This window comes from Mus pahari, chromosome 4 (assembly GCF_900095145.1).
Source record: "Mus pahari chromosome 4, PAHARI_EIJ_v1.1, whole genome shotgun sequence".
Classification (NCBI taxonomy): Eukaryota; Metazoa; Chordata; class Mammalia; order Rodentia; family Muridae; genus Mus; species Mus pahari.
In genome coordinates this window covers 136,236,818-136,258,737 of record NC_034593.1, presented here as the reverse complement: position 1 = coordinate 136,258,737, position 21,920 = coordinate 136,236,818, and the positions used below count along the sequence as shown (strand labels likewise).

Below are 21,920 nucleotides of genomic sequence, written 5' to 3'. Positions count from 1 at the left end.
TCTCAATAGCGTTCTTGATAGGCATTCCTTACTGCCAAGTTTGTGTCATTGTCTTAAATAATGCCACGCAGGGACATTTCTCATCCCGGTGGGTGGGTAGGCACTGGGAAGTGGAGCTCGCCCATACAGTTCATTACCCTGATCATGCCTCAGCTTCCCTCACAGCGAGGTAAGGGTTACTGCAGAATTCATTCCAGAAAAACTGTGAGGCGAGGCGCTGGGGCTGTCACAGAGTGCATAACTTCTGTGATGTTATTGGAAAGGCACAGCTAGGGTAAGTGCTACTTGGATTGTCTTAAATTTAAACGTAGGACGTTTATTTCACTGCTGTTTTCCCTCCTCAGCCTAATGAAATCTGAGTCCGTTGCAAAATGTTTTCAAAAATGTTCTTGGAGAAATACTGCTGGTTGCTTACTATATTGGGAATGATTGTAGAACGAGTGGATGGATGGCTGCCCTTTGCAATTTGAAGCAGCCCTGACAGTCTTTGTAAATTCTCAGATAATCTTATCATATATTCTTGAAGAATATCAATTCATGATGTATAATATCTCATGCTCGTTTGCAAATTTATGATTTAAGAGTAAATATGTATGTATGGGTCCTGAGTTTATTTGAGCAGAACATTTTTTTTAAGTAAGATATATTATGAATAAACTCTTAAGAATAATGCTCTCAAATAAGTAATGAATGAGCATACTGTTGAAGTAAATTAATAAGGGATTATAAAATTTGGAAGATATTTATTTTTAAAAAAACTGTGGTTTTGGTCATCCTTAAATCATGAGTCAAATATTATGTCAAGTACTTTGCATAGGGGCAGAAACCAAACTCTAAATAGTAATCACAGACTTGCTGGTGGGTTCAGGGAACACAGGAATGAGAAGTTATGAATCTGGATGGTTTCATAACTACGTGAGAACAAAGCAAAAGAAAAAATATTTAAAATTCTCTCATGTCTCTAAACTTTGAAAGTTAACAATTTTTTTTAACAATAAAATAGCCAGACTGTTACTCTAATTGTTTCAAAGGAATTCCTTTTACCTGTGTCACAGATTTCTCTCCAGTTTAAGTCTAACAAGGGTATAAACAGTACTTTCTACTTATGTACACTTTGTTAGATTATTATGGACCTCACATAATACTGCCAATTCAAGCCTGTTCATTCCAGAGTGAACAGGTTAAGGCCATAGCATATCAGATTTGTACATTTTAAAATAAAGAATGAAATGGAAAATTTCACATTTTCCTCCATTCATTGAAAGCATTTTAGTTTTGCCTTTATATAAAATCGAACACATCTAAGGAAATATCAAAAATTCATAATCTGAACACTGATGCTTTATGTCTAACTCTCTAATGTCTGTGTGGCTTAAGTGTTTTAATGTAAATGTGACTGGGAGACTACTGATTTTGATTTAATTTAAGAAAGAATAAATGCAGTAAAATTCTTTAATAATAGAATTTTATGTTATAGATTCAGAGAATTAAGTTGTATTTTTGACTCCTTAAGTCATACTTGATTTTAAGACATCTGTATTTGGACAAAGTATAAATCAAAGCAGAGGGTCCTATTGCTTATGCCAGGTCCCTCAGTAAAAGATTAGCCCAGATTTGAAGAAAATCCCTATGCAGTCATTTTAGGACCTGTGTGGGCGTTATGACAAAGCTGCCGCCACCCCTTAGCAGCACCGAACCGGTGTGAAGCATTAATACCTGGCCCATGGAAATTATTTGAATTATTTGAAGACAATCTCTGCTTTACCTCTGGGATTTAGGATAACAGCTGTAACACATTAAGATATTAGCAATACATTCTAAAACCACTTTTCTCTGATTATAACTTCCATAAAAATTTAGTCTTGATTATTGCTTATAAAACATTTTATGGAAATATGATGACATAGGATTTATATAAATGGGGTGACACAATTATGTACGAATGAGCATGGTGGCTGGGCATCATGTCTGCACTTTTGTGTTTTAAATGCATAGTCATCCAGGATGCCCACTTGATGGCTTAGAGACTGATGAATTCTGGATCCACTGCAGAGAAATCGCTCATTATTATTCTTGTAAAAGCATGCTTTATATTTTATTATACTGCACATGTTTATGGCAAAATAGTTGGACGTAGTTTATTTAAAGTTTCATTCTAGGAACCTGTAAATGGAACCAGTAAATGAGAATAATTTAATTTGTTCCAGTTACTGTTACATTAAAGAAAAAAATCCTCCCAAGTACAAAACTTAACTATGTTGTTACTTCAGCAACTTTTTAAACATATTTGTGTGTGTGTGTGTGTGTGTGTGCGCGCGCGCGCGCGCATGTTTGCATGCGTGCGCATGCATGCAAGCGCAGTGCCGCACATGTAGAGGGGTACACGGTTGGCCTTTAAGATGGGGCCCTTTTCTTACACACTGGCGGTTCTGGGAATCTAACTCATGTCACCAGGAATGGCAATAAGTGCAGTGACCTTCAGATACTTCTCAATGGCCCAGAGCTCACTTTTAAATACTGCACATTTCAAAATACTTGGGATTGATTTTTAATACTTTGCATAGTTTTGAAATCCCAGAGAATTAGGAATTTGAGCTCTTTAAAACAGTAGTTAACTAAATAGTTTATAGTACATCTATTACTTAAGTATTTGAAGAATTTTAAGGATGGCAAGGCTGAGGGCTGGATAATTGCCATGACTTTGAGGCCAGCCTGGGCTACAGAGTGAGAACCCTATTGTAAGAAAGGCAAGGCAAGCGGACGAAAACCAATACTGAAGATATTATAGGGTCCGTGCACCCTGCTCCCTTTCCTTCCCACTGATGCATGTTAATTCTATGGCAATCAGAGGGGCAGTTTCGGGCATATTGTGCTCATATCGCCATGGCGTTAGTGTTGAATTAAAAATAAACTAGAAGCACAGTATTAGTGTATTTTATTAAGCCATATTTTCTGCTTGTAAAGAATAACTTAGACTAGTTCCTTTAGTCATTTATGCACTTAAAACTTGCCCATTAGTATTAGAATACTTCAGCACTCACTATTCTTAACATTTTTAAAGCATTTTATATATTGCTTTAACACTTTGAGCATGTCCTTATACAGAATAGCTTTTTTTGTTGTTGTTTAGTCAAAATGGCTTTTTGATAAATTGATATAATTTATATCCCACTGAATTGCTGATAGTTTTATTCTTTCTCAAAAAATTTTTTTCTGAGGGTTGGAGAAATGGCTGTTGAACCAGGTATGAGTTGGGGGGGGCGGGGTTCATGCCTCTGGGCTTCAAGGGCATCTGTACACATGGGACACATAAACCCATTAGACTCACACACATACAGAAATAAAAATCATAAATAAAATCCAAAAAAAAATTCCTTTCATTCCAAAGTAATTTCTGCTATTCGATACTGCCCTCAAAAAGAGTAAAATGTGCTTCAACTGCGAGCAGGACTTAACTTATTACAGGTTTATGTAGGTGACCTGTACATTGTTCTCGTGTGACTTCCGATGTTTTCATGTCCTCCCTGGACACTACAGGAGAAGTCCCCCCCCCCCCATGTTTGGCATTATTAAACTCTTATGAAAGGTTCCCCTTAGTGCTAGGTGTGATACTTATTCAGTGTAAACTGTGAATGGCCTTTTCAGCCTGCAAAAGTAAAACTTCTTACCACATCTTTTATATATTTATTTACTTTTTGTTTTTGTTTTCTGAAAAGAAATAAAAGAAATAAAAGTTTCCATTGAAGCTCTTTAAAGGAGGTTTGAGGGCTGTGTGTGCCGTGCCACCTTCAGTGTCTGTGAGTGGTGGGGTGGTTTTAAAGGCACAGGGAAGCTAGTTTACACTCGAGGTTTGGGGTGCGTAGTGTGCACCACACACAGTTGACGCCTTTGATTTATTTTGGTCATTTCCATTCCAATTTATGATAAATCAAAAGTTTCAGTGCATGTGGCTGGGAGTTAGCACGGTTGATCATCTCAGACCTTGGCTGCAAACAGGATCCACTGTCCCTTACTTCTAATCTGTAAATTAGAGCATTTTAAAGATTCCAGTCTCAGTTTTTCCCTCGGGTGTCATTTTTCTGTCAGACTCTACGAATCTGATAAAATTTTGTGGCAACTGCATTTTGTTGTCATTAATTTATATTTATTTTCTAAGAAGAAAATTGCAAAGATTTAAAAAGCATATGGAATTTGGAGCACAGGCCTTTGGGTAAGAAGCTGTAATGGATCCATCATTAAAGATGCAGAGAGTCCAACCGAAAATACTAGGAAAATGTCACACAAAGCAGTATATAGATTGAGCTAGTAGCTACCAGTTCATTAGTTCTCCTTAGTAAGGGTAACTTTGTAAAGCACCCAGGCTTTTCCGAATCTTTAGGTCCATTAGTCTCCAAACGTTGACTCTTTGTTTGTGAAATTGACTCTTTTAATACCAAGCAATTATGAAAGTTTTAATATTTTTCATCATTTTAACATAATAGTTTATTTATTTATTTATTTATTTATTTTTTAAAGAAAAGGAGAGCTAGGGGTGTAGATCAGGCATGCTTAGTGTGCTCGAGGCCCCGGGTTCAGTCCCTAGCACAAAGTGAAATATAGATGTGAAAAAGTAAAATTAAACATTTTAAGGTCAATAGTGCAGCAGGGTAGAGGCAGATTTAAAAGTGGGGTCCTTCATTCTTACACTTTCAGACAGTTATAAATTTAGTAGACGTTAGAAGTTCGCTGTATCTGAATTTTAAGTTGGGAGATGGCTGAGCACCCCAGTTGTCATATGCACACAAGCAACTTAGAGCAGTGTGCTTTTGCCCGAATAATACTTGTAGACTTTAGATTGAACAGAAAAGAGCAAACATCATTCACAGTTAGTTAGGATTAAAAACAGAAATTTACCCCGTTCTTCCAAAATGTAGAACAGATTTCCTGACTGCTTATTTACCTGAGTGAGACATCTTCCCATCTTTGAAATTGTTTTGCATATAAGACTGTTAATTTTATTGATACCTCAGCTGACACCTTACACGGACATAACAGGGCTCAGTGATAGTCGTGAAACTTGGCAGTCGCCCTCTGTCTTTCACAGTTTAGTCTCCTCAGGCTGCAAGATACTACCAATCCAGAATAATTCAGCTTTTGCCATTTTCTTAGGATTATTCTCTCCCAGTTTCAAGAAACCATATTAACATGTCCACAACTAGGAAATTTTGGTGTCACAAGAAGTATTTTCAAAGGCTTCTCAAAATGCAGTTGGTACTTAACTGATGTGTGGCCAAAGTTGGAATCAAAGTCGGCCACACTCTTCCAGTTTGGAGCGACTGCTTTGGATGGTGTTGGTGTGTGAGTGGCAGGCGAGGGCTGGGGTTTGCTTTAATAACCCAGAGTATTTGCAGTGCCTTAGATTTCACCTCGAGGATGTTATTTTTGGTTCCCTGTAATACCACAGAGGTTATTGTGGCCACACGTGTGGGTTCAAAAATTTGACACAATTTCTGGTACCAAGTTGGCCCAAACTACCAGACCAAAAATATGCATTTGCTTGCATTGGTCTTCAAGTCTGTCTTTTAAAATACCGTGTTTTAACTTTTCCAAGAACAAGACCCCTGGTAAATACATTTCATCTTGTTAATCGGTAGGCTTACGCTAAGTTTGTTTCAGACGCACAGACATTTTTAAAGGCCCCCTTCCTGAAGAAAGGTACTCCTGTGTGAGGTTCGGGTTCACTGGGTTTGGGGGAGAAATAGGATCTTTGCACATTGTGAGGATGTGTGACCAGAGGAAGTATTGAGGAAAGCTGTGGAGACTGCCAAGAGTGTGTTCAGAAGGAGTGGCGTGGAAAGACCTAAAATGTCACGCCTGTCAGGGAAGGACCGCAGGATACAGGCTGATTTGAGGTAGCAATGTGTTTGAACACTGTCGGTTCAGGCACTTTCCCAGAACACTTCCATAGAAGGTGGAGGAAGTTGCACTTGGCCTGTTAGCTTGGGATGCATGTGAGAAGAGCTTGCTCCGCTAAGATTATGTAGACCACGACTGTTTATAGTCTCAGTTGAGAGAATATTATGTAGAATTGATAGATTCTGATGTGACGTAGCCACGAAATAGAGAGACAATCTATTGGAAGGGATGGAAACCTAATTAGAAGCTGTGAATGGGGGACAGTCTTGAGAGGCAGTGAAGACAGACAGACATTGTATTAATTGGGTGTGATCAAATACGTAGAGAAGTGAGGATCAGCAGGGCCAACGTTCTAGCCATACCCCTTCCATAGGGAGAGACATTTTCTTGTTTCTCGTAATACTTAGAAGGGTGGGAAATGAAAGAGAAGAGCCTAAGACTAAACTCTCCCTGCCCCCAGTTTGCTTCAACCTAGTGTGCAGGTGGACTTACTCATTGTCATGCTGGAGGCTGCGACCCAAGGCCTCATGCACACATGGTAGGCAAGTGCTCTACACTTGAGCCACACCCCCAATCCCAGTATGTGTATTTTTAATGTGATATTTATGCAAAAATAGATTTTCCTTCCTTTATTCCTATTCCCTAAAAGTGTTTTTGGGGTAAACTGCTGTGTGCTTAAGTAGTGTGTTTTCCAAATGTTCCTGTGAAATGAGACATTGTATAGTTTTTAGGCTCTAAGTTTAGATTTGCAATCACTTAATTGATTTATGAGATTCTCGATAGTCATCAGCTTTGTAATCTATTTCAAACAAATTTCTACTTTATCCAAGATAGATACATTGAGATGTTTGTGATTGTTCTGCTCTTTCTGTCAATAGAGGTCTGTGAATAAATAACTTAATAGTCGTTATTCATAAGTTTCCTTAGTTACAAGTCTGTCTACTTACAGGAAGTATAGAAGTCTCTCTGTCCCTGAATATTTGTTTTTTAATTCATTCCAATTTATCTTTGCTGAGTTAATCTTTCTCTTTTGTTATCATAAACTCCCAATGTTATATATTTATTGAGTTAAATATAATTAATTAAATACACATATTAAAAAGTAGAAAGTGTTCTCTACTAACTTTCTTTCTTTATAAGAGTGAGGAACACTTGGTGGAATGTCAAAGCTTGCGTGGTGGTTTATACCTATCCTCTCAGTAGGAAGAGGCAAGAGGATTGCCAGGAGTTCCAGGACTGTCTCAAAACCACCAGCAACGGAGAAGGAAGTCAGTCCCATTCCTAGGCAGCAGTAATATTCAGTTTGACTGTTGGTCCTTTGTCATGTGTTAACTGAACAACATCCAGGCTATACTCGGTCCATCAGTGATGGGTGGACTGAGCAGCGTCAGCCACACTGGGCGCTCAGGGTCTCCTTTTGGCAGGAGTTACTTGGGAATTTAACCTAGTAGGTCTCCTCCTTGCTAGACTAAAGCTGTACCACTGAGCTGTACCCCAGCCTGAGTTTTGTTTCTGCAGGGGGACAAGTTTGATCATTGTGCTTTGCGTAGAAGGTGAGTACTGTTGAGTGTCAAGATGATAATTAGGTTTACGACCTCTAGCTCAGGATGGCCACCAATACAGGGATGCTAACAGTATGTGATCTCAGGTGCTCTGGGTGTATTTCAAAGTTGGCTTTCTTCTCTCGACAGGATGTTGTGATGCAGTCTGTTAAGATGGAGTTTCAAACTCAGGCTGCCCTGAGTAAATGCTTTCCATAGCTGACTTCCATGTAGATTAAGGCTGCTGAGTGCTGGTTCCATTGTTGGTGTGCAAGGGTGACTTTCATTGCGTTTAGTGGGTTGTGGAAACGAAAAACAACGTCATTTTGCAAGAAAATGACGTTCGTCATGTTTGTGAGGTAAAACATAAAGAGATGTTTTCATAATATTGTAGATACGTCTGTGCTGAGGCTGTTGTCAAAGCCTGTTACCATTGAGTCTTCTAGTAGCATGTGGAACAAAGGCGTTTAATTTTACGCTAACACAGGTGGCCACGTTTTTGGCATCAGCATGTTCTGGAATGCAAGGAGCTATTGGTCCACAGCTCTTTCCTTCAGTGGGTGAGGGTACATCCCCAGTGGGTTAGCTTTGTCTTTTAATTGTGAAATGATAGGGTTTTTTGATTTTTTTTTTTTCTTTTGAGGGGGACAGGAGGGTGGTTCCCTGCCTGCCAAAGTGCCTTATATTAAAATCTGATTAGAACCTCATTGAGTTCTTGCTTTCACAGCTGAAGTCTACTGCAAATTGTGTTAGATGAAACTGAATAATAGCTATGGCTTGATTTAAAGTATTAATAAAGTCTAAATTTATACATCAGGCTGTAGGATTTCGGGATTTTCATTTAGTGAAATGCCACATAAATGCCTTCGAGTTTAGTTTAAGGAGTGTTTCCTGAGAAGCGCTTCTTAACCAAATTAGGGCAGACGCACAAATCAGACCATTTACAGAGTCTGGTTATTAAAACCTGTTAAATTTCATATTTAATACCTATGTGTCTCTCTGTAAATGAGTTGCCTAGGCTTATTGTCAATGTTGAATTTATGTATTACAGATAATTAGCTTGCAAACACTGGTCTGATTTCAAAGTAGCCACAGCTTTTCAGTAGTCAGTGTGAATAACGGACTAAAGGGCATCGGTCCACAGAGTGCGCATCTCAGAGCAGCTGCTGATGGGATCCTTGCATGCTGAGGTGGCGTTTACCTCTAGGTCCTTCAGAAGGGGGGTGGCCCAAGAGAGGTGGCTGGGCTGGATTAGTGATTGTTCTTGCATTTGCATTTTTCTTTCATTCTTCATTCTGGGGTAGCAGTTGACTCAGGACTTGTTCGTGCTACACAAGCACTATGCCATTGACCCACATTTTTACTAAAAATGGAGACAAAAGTGGTTTTTTTTAAACCTATATTTTACCCATATTCAATGATATGTCAGTGTTAAAGAGTTGCTCTACTGATAGAAGCAGTTATTTTCCCATCTATTGAATATGTGGGAGTTGAAGCTTACTTTAAGAGATTTGCAATAGAAACAAAATCATCAAGATTTTTAGAGTGCACTTTGCAACACAGGTGTCTAATCTGTTCATTTATACAATTTTCAGTTTTTATCAAAAAACAAAACTGGAAGATTCAATATTAGCGGCCTCATGAATTTCACACACTTTAATTCTAAAATGTTGTAAATTGTGAGAGATATGCATGTGTATGTGTGTGCATGTCTGTGTGCTTGTGCGCACGTGTGGTGTGTGTGTGTGTGTGTGTGTGTGTGTGTGTATTGTTGTTCTAAGTAAGCATTTTAAAGTTGTTCAGGTTGGTTCTGGCTTGGATCAGAGCTGCAGGCTTGGTTTTAGTCATAATTTGGTGCCTCTCTGCTTCCTCAGCCTGCAGTTGAGGAGACACAGCCGTTCTAATTTTTCCTCTGGAGGGGTTTGTCTGACTCCTGTTGATGCTGAGAACGATAAGATGTTAATTTATATGATATCAATAAGTTCATCTTTCTGACAAAACACTCCTTTCTGTTTTGTTTCATGCATACTCCTCAGTGTTTCATTGAGAAATAGGACTGCCCACGGGGGAAATCCACTGTTTTGAAAGCTCTCCGTAAATTTGTTTCTAATTCAGATTGAGACTTGTCTCTGTTGTACCTGTGAGCATCTGACCCCCACTGACTTCCCTTTATGGCCCCTGACCCTGCACAGAACATCGCTGCTTCAGTTCCTTCACCTTCCTTCTGCCCTTGGCTCTTTGCCTTCCCTTCCAGAGTGTTTTCCTTGGGTTTGCTTCCTGCCACGCATTATGAATGGTATCTGGCACTTTATGAGGTGACGGACGAGAAAGCCATGAGGTCTGTTAACAACTAGCTCGTGAGCTTCTGAGAACGGTTCTTCAGATACATTTTGATATGAGTGAGCGCATGGTACCATGGTTAAAAATCACCTTGTCCCCCTAGTTTCTGTTGGAGGTTGCACAGAGGTTCCAGTTAGAGAAAACCAAGCATTCAGCCTGAATAAGGGGCAAATGATATTCTCTAGCAAAAGTCAAGTGGCCGAGGGGTTGCAGGGAGGAAAAGGAGTCAGGAGTGGTAGGGATGCCCACAGCAGCAAGCCTAGTGTGGTCTGAGAAGATGAATGGAAGAGACTAGTAGATCTTTATACAAACTGGAAAATGCAGAGACTGGCCATTTCCCCTTCTACATGTGTGATAAAAGATAAATGGATTTAAGATGATGAATCTGTCTTACATTTGCTGTGTTAGCTACAGGAGTGCTCACCTCTCATTCCACACAATCAGGATTGTAGCTGAGAACAGCCATACACCAGGGGTATACACCTTCCTCAACACACCGACTGCAGAAGCACTTCCATGTCTGCCCTTTCCCCCGTCCTTGTTGGCATTCTTGGGTGCCTGTGATACCCAGCTTAGTCCCTCCTACAAAGTGTGTACTCAGGAAGGATGTTTTGTTGTGGGGTGCTGGTGGGGCCAGAGCTTGGAGGTCCAACCTTAACCCCCGCCCGGCAGGACCCCCATCACTGACCCCAGTCTCTCTTTCCTTGTTTTGAGACAGGGTCTTTAAATTGCGCAGGCTTGCTTTGAGCTTCGTCTGTTACCCAGAGTGATGTTGAACCTCCTATGCTCCTGCCTCAGTCTCCCATCTTGGATCACAGTCTCGGATCACAGGCCTTTACCACCAGGTCCGTTTGACTCTCAAGAGACTTAGTTGGAAGAAAGATGAACACTGACAATTTTTATCAAGAGGTTAAACACTTTCCAAGAATTTAGTTAAAGGGTTGACATCACCTGACCCAATCCAGCTGTCAACACGATGTAGACTTGGTGACAGGAGACAGAAGAGGTCTGCTGATGGGCTGTTTTAGCATAACTGTACCAGGTCTGAATAAAATACCTTCACGAAAAAAAAAAAAAAAAAAAAAGAGAGAGAGAGAGAGAGAGCTTGTATGAATAAAAACTTTGCAGTAACGTCAATGTGGAAGACATATTCGCAGTTTATTGAGTGAATAAATTTGACAAAGCAGAGGGTTAGTAAGGATTTTTGGATTTAGCTCTGTTTGGATGTTTTACTAATGTAATTTTTAATTCTCATTTCCAATTTGTCTTTCTACCTAATGCAATCTTATCCTTCCGTGCAGGCCCTAGGTGCAGGCAGCTTCCTGTTGCTAATCAAATATAAATCACATAGAGCCAGCACTATATGTATTTGGGATAAAAATTAAAAAACAAACAAACAAACAAAACTCTACAACTACAAAACACAGCTCTATCTTTCCCAGACCCAGACAGTGCCTCAGAGGGGTTTTGGCTTTGAACATTGAGAGGAAGCTGATCCTGCTGTGCTTGCTCACATCCTAACACTTAATAAGCCAGGTCCAAACAGAGGCCCGCAGTTCACTGCAAACACGGCATTTTCTTTTCTACTCTTTCCTGATCATGCACTCCTTTGTGAGCATGAGTTAGCAATCTGATGGTGTAGGTCGTACTCCTCCTCGCTCAGTGTCCAGTGAGCGTGAGTTAGCAATCTGATGGTGTAGGTCATACTCCTCCTCACTCAGTGTCCAGAGGTTTTCCAGGACTGGCTGTGGCAGCGAGGCTCCTTTAATACATAGCGTGGGAAGCGTTATTAATGCTAACAGTTGCTGCGCTTTAATCCCCTAGAATGATTGTTTGGGGCCAGCAGGAGATTTATTAGGAATGTATCCTGTGAAATTGTGTGTGTATAAGCTGCTACTTAGATTGTTTAAAAAAAAAAAAAAAAAAAGGGCTATTGGAAACTGTTTAAAAGTTTTAGCTATAATTGGTATGGACGTATTAACTGTGCTAAAAGAAGTGTGTGTGTGTACGGTTGGCCCATGCGCCTTAACCTTTTTATCATTTATCTTCTTGTATTAATGGCACTGAATTATTAATTCATGAGCCTGGGTGGGAAGAGCGAAGGCACCATTTAAACGCCTGGCAAATTTATCCTTATCGCCAGAGACATGAAAAAAAGTCATTTTGTGTTATCTTTAAAATAGGAAGGACATTTTAAATTTTCATTTACAGTAATCCACTTTACTTCCAGTGAAACACCTAGATTACTACTACCACGATATAATGTTCTTATTAAGAATTTGCAATCTTCTCTCTTCTTTGTCTTATGTGCATAATACTGTAGAAAAGTTTAGCCTTCCTGTACTTCCATGTGCCAGCTGTTGTAGCTCGAGAGGTTACTTTTATGAGTTGTGTGTTTATTGAGTTTATTGCGTTAGTGGATGCTACTTTTGCGGAGAGTTACATTTGCTAAAAATAAGGGTTGGTTGTGGATATTGGAGTAAAGAACTTTGAAGATAATCATTTTCAACTAGTCGTTGTATACCCATTATGACTTCATAGTTATTTGGAGTAATATTAGTGATTTGACCTCGTAGAAGTTTTAGAATTTCAGCGAACCCGAATTTAGCCATTTACCCATATAGCCAGGACAGATCCTGTGTCTCTTATAGGGGCAAGGGCCAGAAGTGGCAAGCAGTGTTGGAAGCGACTTTTCCTTCAGCCATTGCCATCATGCATAGGGTGTAGCTCCTAGGGTCTCCTCCCAACCCCTTTACTTTTCAGGCTCTGGTTACTCTTTTGATAGCATTTGCATTTCCAATGCCTGACAAAGTAGTAGGATTGCCATGATAAAGTCCCTTGTTCTCTTACCTGGAACATTGTCCCCAGCACTGTGAGTGGTACTTACAGATGGATCTGCTTGTATGCAGATGGACACCTCTGTGTCTTGTACATATAATAGTGTATGGGTTTTCTCACCAGCATGGTGAATGTTCATATTAATTTTCTAAAGCTAGCAGACTGAGTGTGTGTGTGTGTGTGTGTGTGTGTGTGTGTGTGTGGTGTGGTTAGGTAATGCAGGTAGACTCCGACCATCACATGTTCATTACAGGACGGAGAGTTTGTACATCACAGGGTGGGTCCAGGACCCTTCGCTACCTAGCCATGCTTAATCGGTTAACCTTTACCACACAGTGGTTATGTAGTGACAGAGACTATTGACTCTTACAGCCTAAACTATTAACTCTCTGGTCCTTGACAGATGCTATCATCTGGTCCTTGCTACCATGCTGCACACAGTCCCTGCACATAACCTGATGGTTTTACTCTTTCCAAATAGAATGAAGCAATTCGTCACTTTATATGCAGGAGACCTAAGCTATCAGGAGCTCTCGTGGGTCCTTCCTGTCACACCAGCTTCTTGGTTTTGGGGAATGGTGGTGGTGGAGGGGGTCTCACTATGTATTCCAGGCTGGCCCTGTATGCGTGGTCTTCCTGCTGAGACTAAAAGATACCCACTGTGAGCTCATCCTGCCTTTAGGCTAGGCTCTCACTCTCACACAAGTCCAGGCTGGCCCTACTCTCCAGCATCCCAAGCGTTGGGATCAGACTTGAACACATTTTCCCTCTTTTCTTGTATGTAATGAGGTAACAATAAGCAATTTCCCCTTCAAAGTTCTCTAAATTAAAATGTTTTAAAAGTCATTACAGTATATACACTATGTACCGTGTAATTCATCATATAATTCATTAATTTATTCCTCACCAAATGAGGAATTCTCGTAAAGTTATTTAAACATCGAGTGAGTTTTTGTGAGTTTTTTATAACCTTCTTATTTTGCTTTTTGTAAGACACTACTGCTTTATTGTGTCCTATGTGTCATTTGACATTTTAGCAGGGGTTGTGAAATTACATTTAATTTTGAAAATCACTTTTCTTAAAACCTCAGGCCTCTTCCAACTGTTTGAGTAGGACTGCACTAACCTAACTTAAAAATGTCTTAGAAATGTATTATCTAACAATTGTCCATAATGACACAGTTGGTACTTATTTCTGAAGCTAAGTATTGATAAACTCCTTTCTGACAATAGGATCACAGTCTTAGCCAAGGCTGTCCTAGACTTCATTGTTTTGGGGAGTTCTGGGTTTGAAAGACAACACTTCTTTCTGCTCATTTATTTGGACTCGAACAGAATCTTTCAACACTGGTAGTGGATTGAATTATTTAGAAACATTTGATATATTCTCTTTATCTAGAAATTAAGAAAAAAACAACATAAATTTGAGTTTTCCTTGTAGACATGAGGAGGGGACTTGGAGACCTAAGGGGACCTCGCCCGCACAGGCTTGCTCTTTCCTGAAGTCCCTCCTGTCATGTTGATTATTTACCGTCTAGTTTTCTGGGAAGGTGGAGTATAGACTACATGAATGGAATACATGTCCGGTTACCTACGGTATCGTAGATGCGGATGGAACAGGAGTTTAGTCACACTGCGGAAACCCTTTAATGCTCTCCTTGATAATACTTAGGGTGAAATCTTCACCGAAAGTCTGCAAGTGGGAAAACGCACCGTTCCTGACTTTTCCTACTCTCCTATACAGCTGCTGAACCAGAGACCCAGATGCTTGTCAAGGGTCCCAATTCCCAGGAGGCAGATTAAGTGTGCTCTCAATCTCAGCCTCAAATGACACACTAAGTTGGTATCAGGCGATCTTAGTATAATGCAGAAACTCTGTTGCTTCCTTCCTACTTGGGTATGAAATATATTTGTGACTACTGAAGTTCTAAGAAATTAGTAATTATTTGTTTTATATAGTCTCTATTTGACATTTTCTAGTGCATTTTAATTCTCCATAGAGTTTTAATTTAATCCCAGTCTGGGTATTTTTCAAACAGTTCTCTTAGAACGTACTAGACTAACTTGTGTGTGAAAGAAACAGAAGGAAAACACTGCTTTCAGAATTCGAGGTCAGAAAGGCCTAGGAGCTCCTCATTAGCCAATGAGAAGCAGGTGGAACGCTGAAATGACCCACTTCAGTGCGAAAGAAGTAGAGACTCACACGGGGCTGTATGAGACAATGGCGGTCTCCAAGGGAGAGCTAGCCTGCTTACTAACTTATTGCAGACCTATGGTGCTGGGCGCCAATCTTTCTTTTTCAGCTTTAAGCTTTATTTTCTCTTTTGTTCATTTGCTTGTCAGCTCTTTGTTGTTAGAGATAGCATAGCCCAAGCTGTCTCTGAATATGAAATTGTCTTCTTGTGTCAGCCTCCTGGAAACTGGAGTTACCTGCCGGAACGAGCACTGCTAGCTTCTGCCTAGAGATTTTTGAAGTTACTTTTTGTATTTTTAACGATCATTTGGATGCTTCTTTCAGAATACCTCATCACCTCAGAGAAACCTCTGAGCAGGCCTGGTTGTTGGAATTTCACTTATGGTTGTAGACACAGACCAAGAGGGAATTTGACTACCAACTCCTTCTATGATAATTAAGGTGTATTGCTAATTATATGGGAGAAAATGTTTATGTTTGTTTTTCTGACTTAGAAGACACTTCCCAGGTAGTTTGATTCATGAGATTTATCAGTCTGGAATAATTTGTTAATTTATAACATGTAATTGTTAGTGCTTTAAATAGCAATATAAATGGGTAAAATTAAGATAGCTCAACTGGAAATACTAAAAATTAAGTTAATACATAGTTATCATTACCTAAGGGATGTTAGCTTTGCTCATGTAAACATTTTGAAAATCAACACATTATTCTTCTGGGTTTCCAGCACTTTCATAATCACAAAAGGACATTGTTTATATTTTTCATTTGAAAGTAAATTGTATTAGAACACAGGCAGTACGTTTATCTGATCCGATCCACTTCCTTAGTGGGCCTTGTGACTTTAGACTATGGGTGTATTTCCCAGCCTTCTGGCCCCTGCCTTGGAATAGCCTGTACGTTTCTCACTTTAAACTATGTGGTTTGTCCGTCAGGTTTGACTTAATTTTTATTTGTCTACTTATTTATTTTGCTGGGCTGTCACGGCTGTTTATGCACCTAACTTGTTTTTGACCTGGAGGGTGATCTCCCATTGGATGATATGGGCTTTTCTCTTACTCTCCAGTGCGTGACAACTAGAAGTTGCTCAGTAAGACCCTGCTTATCGGTGGGTCTGTGGGTAGTGGTCAAGGTCAAGCATCCCTCTCAACCTTGGTGGGCATGTTAGCTCTTCCTCGGAAGCAGCTGAGTAAATTCAGAAAAATAGTGAAGGAGGCTGGGACTGGCCCCTCCTAGCAGCAAGCTTGTATTTTTATAAGGATTACCAGTTGGGCCTCTCTGACTTAACTTCTAGTCTTTCTTGGTGCCCATATTTGGGTATTCAGCTAACAAACAAACAACAACAAAAATGCCTGAGCACTGGGTGTGTGAGATGTGAACCCCTTTAATCCCAGAGCTCTGCAGGTAGAGTATGGGGATACTGGAGCAGGACCAGCCAGAACTGGTGAGCTAGCAACCATACACAAGCTCAGAGGTTCTGTGGAGGACCTTGCCTCTGTACGTAAAGGGAGGAGAGATGGAAGAAGATGCTGAACGTGAGCCTCGGGCCTGTGTACACATATGTGGGTGTATGGGAACACATACATGTGGACAGGGATACTGCACACTGTCTAAAACAGGTTATAAACACATACATAAGTAAAGATAGCTATTCTGGGTCAGGTGTAGTGACACACCCCCGTGATCCCAGACTTTGGGAGGTGGAGGGAGGAAGATAAGGAATTTAAGGTTACCCTGAGTTGCTCACTGAGTCTGACCTACTTGATGAGCCTGCTTTAAAAACCCTAAATCAGTCATTCACTCAACCATAATATCTTTTCCTTTCCCCAAATAGGAGACCAACAATAATAGCAAGAACCCTGTCAGTATCACCCAAATGCGTTCTAACAAGAAGTACAAAATGCACTGGTAAAAAAAAAATAATTGTTTTTCAAATATAAGTTTGAGGAGTGTGTGTCAGCTTTCCAATGTACACACATTTGAAGGAGGCTGGGACTGGCCCCTCCTAGCAGCAAGCTTGTATTTTTATAAGGATTACCAGTTGCTTGCTCTGAGGCTATGCCGCGCCCCCCTTTCTGTTTGGAACTTAAGTTGCAAGTTTTCTGTGCTGTCATAAGATGTCCCCCCATACTGGTTTGAAAATGACAGCTATTTGTGTTTGTCATTTCAACTGGATGGGTTTTAATGAGGAGGATGGCAGCCTGCCCCGACTGTGCCCGGTGTCCACAGCCTCAGCCTCTTTTGCGGGCTCAGCAAGACTCCTAGATGATAGCATGAGACAGACTGGGCAAGTGGGAGAATTCCCGAACTCTTTCTGCTCCTCTGTGCTCCAGAGGAAGGGTTTATTCCTTCGCACCGAGGAGGTTTCAGTAAAGGGTAAGATAATGACTCTTAGGGGGACCTTGGGGGAAAGTGGTCAGAAAGCACCTCGGGTATTGGTACCCTTGTCTGCTGGGATTAGACACAGGCAGAGAGGAGAGGGTGGGGCTACTGGTTGGCCACGTGGTTGTAAGGTTTCTGCCTTGCCACCTCCATCCCCCGCCCCCCCCCCCCCCCCTGTGCTGTCCTTAGGAAGGGAAGAAAATAAACTCAAAGCCCAAAGAAGCATTGGGTGTTGAGAAAGGTTCTGATTAGTGAGTTTGAAGGTTCCCTCTGGGCATCTGTTGGTGGGAAACTCCCAGGGTTGTTGGCATTTTCTCAGGTCTGAGTGAGGAGGGCTGATTCTAACCTGCCTGCAGTGGATGGAACAAAAAGTACTTATGAAAACTGAAAGCCCCGACTGAGCTTGAGCTAAGCTGAAATGGATCTGTAACTTACTGGGGTGGAGGGGGATGGGGAGGCCAGCCTCCTCCTCCCACCCATTTATGTTAGTAAAATACGGAAAAGCTGCCTTTTCCCTGCCCCACCCCCTACTTTGTTGGACTGGGAAGCCCTGCCTGATAAGGACTACAATTTTATAGTGGAAATGAGATCAGAAAGAATGATTTTTGTGAAGCCATCCTTTGTTTTCATTTAGAGTCGACGTACATTAATGTGTCGACTCTAGGCTTGCCCAGAGCTTGCTTGCTTTGATTTTTGTAGCATGAGTGTGTATGCGCTATCAAGGACTGGTGACTCTGGTCAGTCTCAGGCTTAGAAGGTTCTTTCACTTTCTGGCTCTCGGCAGGCTTCTCTCTGCATTTAGCCAGTGGTCTCAGTAGGGAAATGATTCTTCATTGTGGTAACCTTGCTTTTGGTAGAGAACCCAGCTTCATTCATTCATCCGTTTTAGCAAATTTTTTTGTTAAATTTTCTTTCCCTATAATGGTCACGGATGCTAAGTTCTGTTGGCTCAATGAAGATGCTTATCGGTGATTCAGCCTTCTATCTTCTGTCCTTGTAAATGTGATTTCCGGCCCACCCCACATAACGACCTGACTGAGAACTGGTCAGTGGTGTTTCCCTTTCAAGTCCTTTCGCTGACAGTTTTAGGCATGGGGATGTTTATTGCAGCTGTTAAACAAAAAAACAGGTTACGCACCACAGTGGAGTCTGAACCGACCAGGGCTGTTGGGATGTGCACAGTGCTGAGCGGGATTCCTGGAAGTCACTCCCCAGCTGGGAAAGGCTTCCTTGTAAGGGATACATTAATTGACTTTTTACGTGGCTGAGTAATAGGATGTGTAGATCTGAAGAGGTCACAGCTGAGGCAGGGGAGACAATGGCTTGCGGCTCACAGGAGCAAGTAAGGATGAAGTAGCTGGGATCTTGTTATTTGGAGAATGAGACGAAAGCCTAGGAGGTTGTCCGTCAGAAGCTTGGGTTTGCTGAAGATTCTAACTAGAGCCAGTTGAAGGAGGCCTGCCCATGTGGTCTCCATCTTTACTACTGGGTGTGATACTGAGTATAAACTGTTACACAGCCTCCATCACTCTGCCTGTTCTTTACCCTTGCCCTGCTAAGCTTTCTGATGTGTTTGGAAAAAGATTTCCTGAAAATCTAAACACAAATAAGTAGTTAATCTGAGGTACTTTTCAAAGTAACTTTTTGATTGTTGGAAAGATATTCAGTACCCCTTTGTTCCTATGTTTTATTTTGCTTTGTGAGAACTGCCTGCCCCTCCTTTTTCAAATGGCTGCAGCCTTTTAAATTATCTATCTATCTATCTATCTATCTATCTATCTATCTATCTATCTATCTACCTTCCTACCTACCTGTGCCCAGGAGACCCTTAAACAGTGATCCACCTGCCTCAGTCTCCCGCATGTTCAGATTGTAGGTCTGCAGCAGCATGCTAGGCTGAGTCAGGGCTCTGAGCTGGCATTTGCAGGTCTTTTGAAGGGTGGTCTGGTAACCCTAGGAACGCCTGTCAGTTAGGCGTTTCCTTAGGCTCCAGTTCACTTCAGGAACAAAGCTTTTTGGATTCCTTTCACCATATTTACTTATTCATTCTATTCTTAGCTGATTGTGGTGTGTAAGTATTTCAGTTTCCATTAACATTTGTTCAATGAAGGGTTGTTTTTAATTTGGATCACAGCAGTTAAATCTGACTTAGTTTTCAAAAATTGCACTCCAAGTATGAACTTCTGGAAATAATTTTACTTGATGTGAAAGTGATTCGTTATAGGTTGTAGAATGAGGAAAATGAATTTGATATTCCTTTCCTTACTACACAGGCAGATGAACGCCATCTTTATTTGCATAAAATAATCTACAATTTTACACATTCCAGAATCTTCTATTTACTTATACTGGGTCTCCCAGTCAAGTGGACTGTGCATTGTAAAGTGTGTTTCACATCTCAAGCCTTAAGAGTACATGGGCTTTCAGTGTGTAAAATCTGCTTCTGTAGTCGGTGTGCTGGCCAAAGACCACAATAGAGGTCTTGGTTGTGTGGTTTCTCTTGCCTTTCCCTCTCACAGGCTGTCCTGTCTTGGCAGCCTTTCCTACAAGGCAGACATCAGCTCTTGATTTCTTCCTTCCTTTTCTCCCCACACACAAGGGCTCTTTCAAATAGTGGGTGACCAAAGACAGGCGGATCTTGGATCGCTGTAAGAGACTGGAGCCGGGTTTCAGAGTGGTGCAAGTGGGCAGGCTGCCTGCGTGGAGAGCTTGCTCGCTGACAGAAAAGAACCTCTTGGAAGGAGAACTTGGACAGGCAGAACTTCTTGCTTGAGCACGGAACCATCCAAAGGCTGGCTCAGTTTTAGTTGTAGCCATGAATGCCTATCATTCACGAGATTGAAGAGTGTGTGACAGATGTTCACCGATGATCTGTTGGGTGTCAGGGCGCTAGCCTTTTGATCTGTCTCATGTAGAATAACTTTCAGCATTGAGACAGGAACTTTGTCACACACAGGAGGGTAAACTACAGGGTTACTTCAGGTTATCTTTTGACTGTCCCCAGGGAAGACTATCAGAGCCAGCTGGCTGGTTCTGCACACGGAGGGGTGTCTTGTCTTCATTATGTTTTGATGTCTTCCTTCGTCCTGGGTCATTTGAATTCAGAGGAGGATGAAACATGGTGGCTCTTTGTTTTTGTTTTCTTTCTTTTGATAGCGAAGCTTTTGCTGGTGTTCTTAAAGCTGCCCAACCCCTACAGCTCCCCTAGACGTGGAAAAATCACGCCGAAAAATCACTTCAGAGCTAAAATACGGACTGAAGTGTATATATGCATACACGGGGGGGGGGGTAGTTAGACATAGTTGTATCCCTTAACCTGTAGGCATGATAAAACCAATTCCTTAGAATAGAAGTGTCTCAATCGCCTTTCATCTGAGACCGTTGTGGATTTTTATATGCAAATGCTAGAGAGTAGATTCAGAGTAATTTGTTTCTTACATCCTTTTTGGTATATTTGCTGCTGACAGCTGTGATAATCCCTTTGTAGTTTGATGAATGTTATGTTTCAAACCATTTAGAATTTGACCGCTTTTCCATTGAAGTTCCATCACGACAGAATAGAGGGATCTGCTAATAGAACGTGGTACATGGAGCTTCTAACAACTATGAGTAATTCGGGTGATATGACAGAATACTTGATGAGCAGGGGAGTGCTGGCTGAGTGGCTGTTATTTTTCATGTTAGTGATGTAAATCGGCAAGACTTGGTTTTGAGTCATTTGTACAACCGGAGAGAGGCAAGGAATAGACGTGGCTTTATCTTCCCTCTTCAGTGGTAGAGGGCTTGCTTAGCAGTTAGTAGCCCTTGGTTTCCATTCCCCAGTCCTGCCCACTGCCCAGCAGCAAACACTAACCAGTTTCACAGCTGCAGCTTGTGAGGGGTCCTGTAACAGTGGTTTCCTTACTGTGGGTGGCTGGACTAGGAGGTGCAGGTATATTTGGGAGCTGCCTTCATTTCATGTGCTCTGTGTCTCCTTACACTACCCTACAGGGAAGTAGACCAGTTGTCTGGAAGGCTCCCTGTTGTCTGTCCCTGTGATCCTCGGAGCTGAGGTTGGGAGAGGGAGATCCTGAGTTTCAGAATAACCCAGAATTAAATGCTGTCTTAAAAAGAAAAGAAAAGAACCCCCAATGGCCTTGAAGATACAGTACTCACGGTTTTGGATCTATATTCAGGTTCAGTAGACTTGGTGATGTCACTTTCATCATTATTCCCATCTTACTCAGAGGAATGCCGCGCTAGGAAAGCTAAAGCAGTAAAAGGAAGTTGTCCTGAGACAGTAACTAACTGTTGATGCTGTGACCAGTTAGCAGGAGAGTAGTGGCTGGAGATGGTATTTTGGTTGCCTGTGTTGTAAATCAACATATATCCACATGTTATCAACTGTTTACCTTTGTTTAGAAAAAAGTGACATCATCAGCTCTGGAATCTGTTATACAAAATATTAAATTATACTGCTGTTACTGTGATCAGCAAATGCTCACATTTATACCTTTATCTAGAGATTTTCTACATTCTAAAACTAGTTCTTTGATCAAAATGTTAATGTCGTAGAGAGACGAAAGATGTATTCTCTCAAGGGATTTTCTGAGCTTCCTTGCTTTCCCGAGATACTATCATTACTAGAACCCCCCTCCACCTACATATATATCTATGAATATGATTGTCTACACATTTTAGAAGCCTTTTCCAGTGTGTCTTAGGTATTGTGTATGTAGGAGCAGCTACCT

At 41.1% G+C, this 21,920-nt stretch overlaps 1 protein-coding gene across 38 annotated transcripts in view; it reads left to right on the top strand.

Annotated features, from left to right (window-relative positions):
- Adgrl2 (adhesion G protein-coupled receptor L2) overlaps positions 1–21,920 on the top strand; it is a 259,127-nt gene that overhangs the window by 96,398 nt on the left and 140,809 nt on the right. The gene's annotated exons all lie outside the window — the stretch shown is intronic.